The sequence below is a fragment of the Pongo abelii genome, chromosome 6, assembly GCF_028885655.2.
Source record: "Pongo abelii isolate AG06213 chromosome 6, NHGRI_mPonAbe1-v2.0_pri, whole genome shotgun sequence".
In the NCBI taxonomy this organism is placed as follows: Eukaryota; Metazoa; Chordata; class Mammalia; order Primates; family Hominidae; genus Pongo; species Pongo abelii.
The window spans coordinates 141385421-141396501 of NC_071991.2; positions in this window are offsets into that span (position 1 = coordinate 141385421).

Sequence of the window (11081 nt, forward strand, 5' to 3'; positions counted from 1 at the left end):
GACAGATCCTTCCAGACTTCTTCCATGATTTCCTTGGCCCTTGCCTCCTTTGCTCTTCAAATCTCCAAGCTGTGTGTTCTCTCCGCATTTCCCTGAAAATCTAGTCTCCCTCAAAACTACACAGGCCTGGCCTGAGATTGGAGGGCAGACATGGATGGGAGTTTACTTCTAAGAGATTTCTAGAAGTGAATACACCCAGCTAATAGCACAGAGGCATAGCTTATGACTACTATGGTGAAAGGAAAAACCAGCGTCTGGATGTGTTTATGCAGTTAAATGGAGTGTTTGGGGGAAAACTGTGGGGGCAGGTGGGTGTTTGGGGAATGTAGACTGAGTGTGTCTGAAAGACCAGGATTGCTTGCAGTTACCTCTCTTTCTCATTCTCTCATTTCTCATTCTCTCTGCCAAGACAGCTGCACTTCTCTCTTGCCAGATCCCTCTTCCCCTCAGAAGCTGACAGTCAACAGGACATAAGCTTGCCCACCCCCACTCTCTCGCCGGGCACACAAGCAAAACCCACCATTTTTAGTTGCTGTTGTTTTTGCTGTGCAATTGGTCACAGAATTTCAGAGCTAAAACATCTCATCCACTCTCCTCCTTTATATTAATAGAAAAAGGAACACTGAAATGCAAGCAGCAGAAGGGGTTTGCAGCAGGTAGAGATGGAGCATGACCTTGGAATTCAGATGCCAGTGTTCTTGCAGTACAAAGTCCTTGAGGCTGAGATCACTGGCTAGTCCTCTCGGTGCCTCATGTTTCTCTCTCTCTCTCTCTCTCTGTGTGTGTGTGTGTGTGTGTGTGTGTGTGTGTGTGTATGTTTTAGGGGCTGGAAGGACATGGGGCCAGTGTAGCAGAGAAAACCCCTTCACCAGCAAGCACACCAAGACTCCCGAACCTGGGCCAGTGCGAGTTCTGGGCCAGCCAAGGCCAGGAGTTTCCATTTCACTTGCCTCCTCCCGCTACTGGCCACCCCTCAGCTCCTCCAACTCCCTCACCCACCACTCCCCCACCCCTTCCTCTCCTTCTCAGGCTTGCTCTTTGTGGACTGGCTGTGATCCTGGGAGGAAAGGAGGAGAGAAGGGAGCCCCACCAGACTGCAAGCAGAGTGCTGACAGCCCCTAGGAGTTTAGGATGACCTTTCTTACACATCATCGCATGTGTTACAGCTCTGAAGAGCAGCAGTTTTTTGGTGGCTAATAAGTGCAGTACTAGACAACAAGGCAAGTGGTCTATTGGTAAGAGTTTCTGCCCATGATGCTCTCTACCTGTAAGGAACTAAATTATCTCAGGGATGAAGGTGAACAATATATAAGAGAGAAGATGGACAGAAAGACCCAAGGGAAATGAGCATTAAAAGGGAAGCAGGGTTTAGAATTGAGGGAGACCTGTGAGATTGGGGCAGAAAGGGAAAACAGGTCAAACAGGCTCAGAAGGGAAGTGGAGGGGTTTTGCTTTTGAGAAAGGTGCTGTAGGGAGGAGAGACTCAGCAGTGGGAGTGAAGGAACCCACAGTGCAGGAAGAAGGTCTTATTTATATTAGAGTGAGGTCATTGACGAGAGAGAGAGACAGAGACAGAGACAGAATCCATCTGATTGCCTTCCTTCCGGCTTAACTGGAAGCTGGAAAGGATGGATGGAGAGGGTTGGTGCTGAATTCTGAAACCAGCCCTTGGTGACATGGCCAGCAAATTGCTCTCAGCTTTATGATATTTGTAGTCTTGTCTACAGTTTAGGAAGTCTAAACCTGAACCGGTTCTCGAAAACATGGCAATGTAATCTCCATTTCCCAACCTCCCTGCCACCTCTCAGTCCGGTAGCTAGGATGTGTAATTCCTCGCCTCAGGTACTTTTCCAATGCAGAAAGCAAAGCATCAGGGCCACTTCATGGATGTGTGACCATTGCAGTCCCGGGAACCCCACACTTAGGAGAGCCTCCCCCTTGGTTTAATGCTCTGTTGTCTCCATCTTGGAATTCTTAGTACGTTTTGAACAAGAGGCCCCAAATTTTCATTTTGCACCACGCCCCCAAATTATGTAGCTGCTTCTGCAAATCATCCTGAAGGAGTCGGTCTTTAGTGAAAGCCTGAGCCACTGGACAGATTACCAAAGCTGCTTAGACAGTGAGGTGAGGGTGGGAGGGCCTTGGAAAACCACCAAAGCCAAGAGGAAAGAATGCAGAGACCTGGGGTAGGGCCTGTGGACCTAGAAGAGCAGTGATGGGCTGACCTATGCATGTGTTATTGTGGTACCCTGAGGAGCTGGCCAGACCCCAGAGGGGATGCCCAGGACCCTGTCAATGACTATGACAGAATTTTCTGTTAAATCAGTGGGATAGGAACTCAATGTCAGCATTGAGTTGATTGAATAAAAACAAAATCATTTTTCTTTTACATACATGACATTTTCAACTGAGACTGATACTTGCCTCATGAGCAAGCAGAAAGATTTTTTTCCAAATTTACCTATAATAGAGGTCCCAGATCAGCCGCCCATAGGCTAGGCTTGGTCCCCAAGGGTGTGTTTAGGGGGACTGGATAGTCTTCTAAATCTTTTCACTAATTTCCAACATTTAAGGAATCAGGAGTTTTTACATAAGGAGCAGACTCCCAGCTTCTCTGGAATAATTTGGAAATTGAGCATCAGAGGGCCTGCATTCTCAAGGTATGACAATCTAAAGCCCCCCTATAGAAGAGTATTCTGTTGGCTAGACCGCCCCTACCTTCCCAACATCCTGTACCAGGCCCGCTTTACCCCTTCACATTAGTGCCTGACCTTTGTAGGCAGTGGGACTTGTAATCAGGTCCTGAATGTTTCCCAATGATGCCCTTTTGCTGCGTAGTACTCCCTGGGGTGGGTGAAAGGGATTCCTGCAGTGTTGCAACCTGAGTAGGGAAAGTGGATACAGCCCTGCAAGGTGACCTGACAGGCCTTTGGGAATGCTCCAGAAGAAAAGGTTCACTTGAATTCAATAAGGAAACCAAAGAATTGCTCAGGTAAGTGGTTCTCCACAATATGAACATTTGAAATATTGTTAAGTGTTCTGTGTGGAGGTTTTCTCCACGTGATTGGGGGATATCCCATTAAGGAACAGTACCCATGAATGGTGAAAACTTTGAGTGTTGCTAGGTTATTTTTTGGTTTCTGAGAAGACACTGGTGGAGGTAGGAAGACATTTCTACACTTGAAGGATAATATTCTGACTTTTTCAGGGGCTACTCATTACCTCAGGCCACTATTTGAAGATAGGATGATATCAGCTGGAATTCTTAGTGTTTTGTAAACTTACTTCTTTCCTTTGTACAATTTCTCAGAATGGGCTCTTTGGCAGAATGAGTGGGAGATAGTGTTTAAGCATCATTCCAAGATGAACCAGACTCTTATTTTTATGGAGGCAGAATTTGCAACCAAATAGTCTGGCTTCAAATATACATTCTTGTATAAGATGTAGTATGAAGAAAGCCTAGCACATAGTAAATGCTCAGCAAATGCCATTGTATTTTCTTTTTCTTTTTTCTTTTTTGAGACGGAGTCTTGCTCTATGGCCAGGCTGGAATGCAGTGGTGCAATCTCGACTTACTGCAACCTCCGCCTCCTGGGTTCAAGCAATTCTCCTGCCTCAGCCTCCCGAGTAGCTGGGACTACAGGTGCGTGCCACCATGCCCAGCTGTTTTTTTGTGTGTTTTTAGTAGAGACGGGTTTCACCACGTTGGCCAGGATGGTCTCGATCTCCTGACCTCGTGATCTACCTGCCTTGGCCTCCCAAAGTGCTGGGATTACAGGTGTTAACCACTGTGCCTTGCCTGTATTTTCTATTAAATTATATTCACTGTTCGAAGTTTATGGAATTAGGTTGTGTCCCATTCCTACGTTGGTTTATGCTACAAAATTCTCTATGTTTTTAAAAGTTTCTTTAAATTAATTTTATGACATATTGACAGGAAATCTACTTTTCTGGCATCTTTATTTGGCAATTTCTGCCATTGCCTTCTAACAGAAGTAAACATTTATGCTAGCCAACTCATTCCTGGGAAGATTTCACCAATGTTCTTTGATAGAATTCCCGAGCCATCATAGTTTTTACACTATCTAATGGAAAAATTTATAAGCTTTTTTTTTCTAGTCACTGAAATATATAGCCTCTGTACCCTAAACCTGCAACCCCTTTCTCCCGCCCCACCTCAATCTCATTTGGGAAATTCAAATAGGGTGGTTTGGAGAACGGAAAAAATGTCCTAACATCCTCCTAAAGGAAAAACAAAAACCAATCTATTTTAAAGCAGGATATTAAAAGTGTCTTAACAACTCTGGTTCAAGCCTGGAGTTCTCCTCTGTTTGGAAAACAGCCGGCTCTTTTGACACTGATTATAAAAAGCACCCTAGTTTAGCATACTTTAAAATGTGGAGAAAATGAACTACTTTTTTAAAGAAACACATTAAAAAATAGTGGACAAAGGAGTATGTAAAAGGGCATTATAAGGATGCAATCAACACCATTTAAATTGTCCAAACTCTACTGGAGTTTAAAGTGCAGAGAACATTTTATTACCTGAAACATGTGAGAATGAGTTGCTAAAATAGTGCCACAAATCACCCCTGAATATTAAGAAGGTTCTCCTCTATAAGCATCATATAATCATCACATCAGAAAAGCTATCATTGGTACATCACTACTTTCTAATCTCCAGACCCCATTTGAATTTTCCAGTTATCTCAATAATGGCACTAATACCAATAGGATCTAGTCTAGAGTTGTGTTCCAGTTGGTTGTTATGTTTCTTTAACCTTCAGTTTGGAATAGTTCCTCAGTCTTTCTTTGACTTTTATGACTGATGCTTTTGAAGACTACAGGCCAATTATCTTATATTTCCTTGTTTGGGACTTTCCTGGTGTTTCCCTATGATTAGGTTCAGGTTATGCATTTTAACAAGATCGTCACTTCTGTGAAGCTGAGCTCTTCATTCTGTCAGATGTCACATGATCTCAGTGTATCCAATTACTAATGATGTTCATGATCATTACCTGATTAAGGGTGTATTTTCCAAGCTCTCGTATAATATAGTTAATTTAGTGTATCCTACCTTACAGCACCACTTAGTCACTCTTTCCAACTGTGGTGCCAATGGCATCATTAAGGCCACTAATTTGGCATTATTTGTATTTGTACAGTTTTGTATCACATAAGCCTTTTTTATTTAATTATTTAGAACATCTCTCTTTTTTTATGATATGCAGTATCGCTTGTTCCTAATATACACATAGGAACATCATACCACTGGTTTCCAACATCTTACTTTTAAAATACACATTAATGTGCAGAAAGTTTATTTTTTCAGGTCATTGCAGTCTCTTGTGTGGAAGACTGACCAAAGAATTTCTTTTATTCTGTATAGAAACAAACTTAAGAATATAAATATGTGTATTTACATATATATACAAAATCAAGTATATACAAATCAAGTTCACACATCTATACATATATGTACCTCAAATTATTTGTCTAAATATTAGGTTGTTGGAAAATTAAATATAAAGTACAATTTTGATTTTCAAATGAGAAGAAGTTGAAGTTGAAGGGAAGGTCGGGAGGGGATGAAGTGGGAAAATTATACTGAAGAGGGAGGGCTCTGTCCTCCTCCACCATCAGGAATCATGCCTGCACCTGGGTCTGTGTGCCAAGAGTGAGAGTGGGTGGGGTGTCCCTGCCTCGTGTCTCCCAACATAGGGAGCCAGTGGGTGAATAAGCTCAGCTCTAAGGCTCATGCAGTAAGAAGAGCAAGATGAAAGAGAGAGAACTTTGGGAGAGCAGCCTGCGCTCTGTTATTAACTCTTGTGTAATGCTGAGCAATCCTTTTTCTTCTTGGGACCTTAACTTTCATGCCATGGAAATGAGGAGAGAGGAATCCCTTTCAACACTGCACAATAAAAAAGGAATAGGTCAGGACTGTAAAATTCTGAGATGAGAAGAACAGAAGCGTAAACATCAAGGACACTTTCGTCCCCTTTGGGCTCACAGAACCTCTAACCCATAGACATACCTTCCTGTGTTTCACACATTTCCAAAGGTCCCCCCGCACACATCCTTTAGGACTGTTTTCCAAGGAACTGTGCATCTGTCCCCTTGTCCTTGCAGTCTTTTAAGTTAAATGTGTTATATTTCAGACACTCTTAGGGGTAAAGACACCCTCTTTGCTACTAATGTTGTAGTTCAGATGTGCTTAGTGTGAGATTTACCTTCAGAGAAATGGTGAGGAGACAGACAAACAGCCTGGAGATTAAAAAAGTAGGAAAAGAGTGTGAAAAGGAGAATTATTGTTCATAGACATCTCCATCTTTCTTTCTGGGCTTGGCTGGAGATTGGAGGGGGCCGGAGCTTTGCTGTGGAGCTTCCCCATGATTCAATGAGGTTTATTTATAGAGACAGATTATGGGACTTATGTGCTTAGGAAATTTATAGAGCTGTGTGGAAAGAAATTACAAAACCATTTAGAAATAGTGTACTCTTGTTAAAATGTGCTGTATTATTAATGAGGTTCTTTCTTAGGTATTGGTTCTGATACAGCCTTCTCACTGAAGTACTATCAGAGACATTCTGCACCATGGGCGATTACTAGTTCCAACAGATTTCTGAAAATTATCACCAAGTGGCTATCTGGTAAAGTAGCATAAAGGAGAAGAAAGGAGGTTCTTTTGTATTAAATTAAGTAAATAAGTATGATTGTGAAAGCTGCACTGCCTTCTAGGAATGGAAAGAATTAGTCGTGGGCTTGGGCTTTGCAACTACTTGCCCACAGAGCATCTCTCTCTGTTTCAGGTGGGTGGGGCAAGGAGAAAATATTTCCTTTAGGCAAAGTAGCTAAAAAACACAAACTAAATCTGTTCTTTCAATGAGTTTTCAAATTCTAAGTAAGAAGAATAGACTATTGCAGTGACAGAAGGCAGGCAAGCAGATTAGAAAGACTTTTAGAGAGATTGTGAGTCTCAGAAAACCTGCAAACAGCTTCCCTGACAATCCATGTGATTCACTGTGCTCCATGGACCTTCTCTCACCTTAGTGCAAATTAGGGGCTTGGATTAGGGGCTGAGGTTGAGGTAGGGTTGATGCCTTTAAATTCCAAAGATTATTTGAAGGCCTCTTCCTGTGGCAGGAGACTAAATGAATAGCTAAAGAAGAAATAAAGGAACAAACCAAAAATTAAGGCCTAATGTTAATTTTTTTCCATTAAGAATTTTAACACAAAGATAGAAAGATAAAAATAAATATTCCATCATTGCAAGGTCCAAAGAAAGACAGTCTTAACAGTATTAAATATTTACTTCTTGCTTTTCAAATTTCTATTTTTAAAACATAGCTGCAAATTGTGTTTAATTTATTTGTGCAACAACTTAAAAAAGTTTTCATTTTGAAATAATGATAGATTTGTAGGAAGTTGCAGAAAAATGTACAGAGAATTACTGTGCACCCTTTACTTTGTTTTCTGTCATGGTGACATCTTGCATATTTATAGTACGATATCACGATCAAGAAATAGACTATCTGAATAATCTACAGAGCTTATTCAGATTTTACCACTTTTATATGCATTCGTCTGTATGTATGCATATATAGTTATATGTGACTTTATCATGTGTTTAGATTTGTATACCCATCACAATCTAGATACAGAACTATTCCATTACCACAAGGCTCCCTTACGCTACCTCTCTATAGCCACATAGATCCCTAACGACATCTAATTTTTGCACACTTTCTATGTACCAAGCACTGTTCTGGATACTAGGAATGCATCACTAAGCAAGTAAAAGTCTCTGCTCAATTGAGAAGAGACAAAAAATAAGCAATTCCAAAAACTGAATATATAATATAATATGTATTAGATGATGAGTTCTATAGATGAAAATACATTTTTAAAATTGGTATTATTTCTTGACAAGCTTATAGATTTAGGCGCTGGGCTAAGAATTCAACATGCATAGCTGTTTTGTTTTTCTTTGCAGAAATCTGATGAGGGAGGTATATTTTCTGCATTTTGCTTATGAACAAAATAAGGTGTATAAGGATTAAATGATTTAATCTGAAATCACAAGGCTGCAAGATGAATAAGTAACATACGCAAGTTTATAATGTGTTTTTTAAAACATCCTGGCATAAGCTTTCTTTCATGTTATTAACAGCTCTTTTAAAATGTTATTTAAATTTCTACGTAATATTTTTTGGTGGATATCCAAGACATGAGCTATGCTAGGCAATGTTTTACAAAGCAATTCCTGTCTTGTGGATTATAGTAGCACCTGTAGTGCTGTTTTGTATGTTCCACAGTTACCAGCCTTTCATTTATTCAGGATAGGGCACATGGAATTAGTGGTGGCCAATGGGCTGTGAGTAAAATTACGTGGTTCGCTTCCGGTCAGAAGCAATTAAGGTATGAGTTTGTCATATTCTCTTCCCCCGCCACAGTGCCTGTAATAGCCATATATTGAGATAGCAGAATTTCGTGATGGAGCAATTATGGATCTCTGATCAGTGGATGAAAGAATGCCCCTTGGCTTGCATTTTTGTGTAAGGAAGAAATAAACTTCTGTGTGCAAAGCCATTGTGTTGTTTATTTTCACAGTAGTAGCCTTGAGTTCAGTTTTTGGACTCTTACATATAATATTGCATTGAAAAATCATTCCGGATTAAATATTTTTTATGTTTGATATTTTCTTGCTATATGACTAGAAGTGGAACTAATGGCTCAAAGTTTCTGAGGCTTACTTCCAAGTTGTTTTCAAAGTGTTGTTTCTATTAAAAATTCATTGAGTGTCATTTCTCACTAGACTATCAAGATCATTAATTACTAAGATGGAAATAATATATTCAAGCACATGAAAGAGACAAAGAAATATCATTGTTGATTTGATTCATACTCATTTCATTATTAGTGAAGTTGACCTTGTTTTCATGCATTTATTTTTTTAATAGTTTTATTGAGGTGTAACTGACCTACAATAAACAGCACATATTAACATTGTAAAACTTGATAAGTTTTGATATCTGTATATGCCAGTGGAAACATTACTACAATCAAGATAATGAACATTTGGAGATGATCTCCAAGACTTTCCCTATGCTCATTTACAATCCCTCTCTTCTACTCATCTCTGACTTAAAACATGTGGCTCCTCTATCTTTGGCTTGCATTGTTTATGATAAGAAGTCAGCTTTCATCATTATTTTTGTAGTTTTGTATGTATATTTTTCCCTCTGATGATTTTTAAGGTTTTCTCTTTATTACTGATTTTAAGCAATTTAATTATTATATGTCTTAGTATAGTTTTGTGAGTGTGTGTGTGTGTGTGTGTGTGTGTGTGTGTTTGGGGATCACCAAGGTTCTTTGAACTTTGGATTTATAGTTTTCATCCAATTTGGTAATTGAGGGGGAATTCTTTCTCCAAATATTTTTCCAATTACATGTAAATTAGGTAGATTAAATTTCTCATATTTTATATATGCTCAGTTAGATTTTTGCTCTTTTTCTCTTTGTATTTCATTTTGAATAGTTCCTATTGCTGTGTCACCAACTTCACTATTTTTTTTTTTACAATGCATAATCCTGCTGTTAATTCCATCCAGTTGTGTTTTTCTCTTAGGAACTGTATTTTTCATGTCTAGAAGTTAGTTTTGGTTCTTTAAAAATATTTTCCATGACTTTAATATTTTAAACATATGATTGCAGTTATAATAATTGCTTTGATGTTTTTGACTGCTAGTTCAAATGCCTGTGCTAGATTTGGGTCTTCTTTTAATCTTAATTTTTTTTTAGAGATGGAATCTCACTATGTTGCTCAGGCTGGAGTGCTGTGGCTACTTCACAGGTGAGATCATACCACACTACATCCTCAAACTCCTGGGCTCAAGCAGCCCTTTCACTTCAGCCTACCAAGTGGGTCTTTCTTGACTGATAGTTTCCTTCTTAAAATTGGTCATATTTTCCTGCTCCTTTGTATACACGGTTGATAGTCATTGTGAGTTTTTGTCATTTTGAGTGCTGGATATTTTTGTATTCCTCTAAATATTTATGAACTCTGTTCTGGGATTCAGTTAAATTAACTGGAATTAGTTTGATCCTTTTGGGTCTTGCTTTTCGAATTTGTTAGGTAGGACCAGAGCAGCATTTACTCTAGGGTTAATTATTCACCACTGCTGAGGGAAGAAGCTGTAAGTACTCTATGCAAAGGCTTATAAATTACCAGGGTCTTTTTTTTTTTTTTCTGGTCTGATTGATGGGAATAAGCATTGGTACTGGCCCATTGTAGCACTGGGTTTTGTTCCTTTTAACCCTTGAAAGTAGTTATTTTAGTAGGGACATGGATGAAATTGGAAATCATCATTCTCAGTAAACTATCACAAGAACAAAAAACCAAACACCGCATATTCTCACTCATAGGTGGGAATTGAACAATGAGAACACATGGACACAGGAAGGGGAACATCACACTCTGGGGACTGTTGTGGGGTGGGGGGAGGGGGGGATAGCTTTAGGAGATATACCTAATGCTAAATGACGAGTTAATGGGTGCAGCACACCAGCATGGCACATGTATACATATGTAACTAACCTGCACATTGTGCACATGTACCCTAAAACTTAAAGTATAATAATAATAAAATAAATTAAATTAAAAAAAAGAAAGTAGTTATTTTCTGGTCTCAATATTTTATAATGGTGTATAACAGCCAAAACTGTCTTGAAAAAGAATTACAAATTCAGAGGATTTGCACTATTTGCTTCTAAGCCTTACTATAAGGCTACAGTAATTAAGAAAGTGTGGTGCTTTTAAAAGATCATGATGAAACCCCATCTCCACTAGAAATTCAAAAATTAGCCAGGTGTGGTGGCGGTGGCCTTTACCAAGTTTACATATATCATCATCGTCATTATCATCATCATCCAGTATTTATAGTTGCAAGCAACAGATGCAAACTGGCTAGTTTAAGCAAAAAACACATTTATTAAGGAGTATTAATAGCTCATGTAATCTCTGAGAATAATGCTTGGAATTGACTACCTTCAAGAAAAACATTTAAAAAATCATTCTACA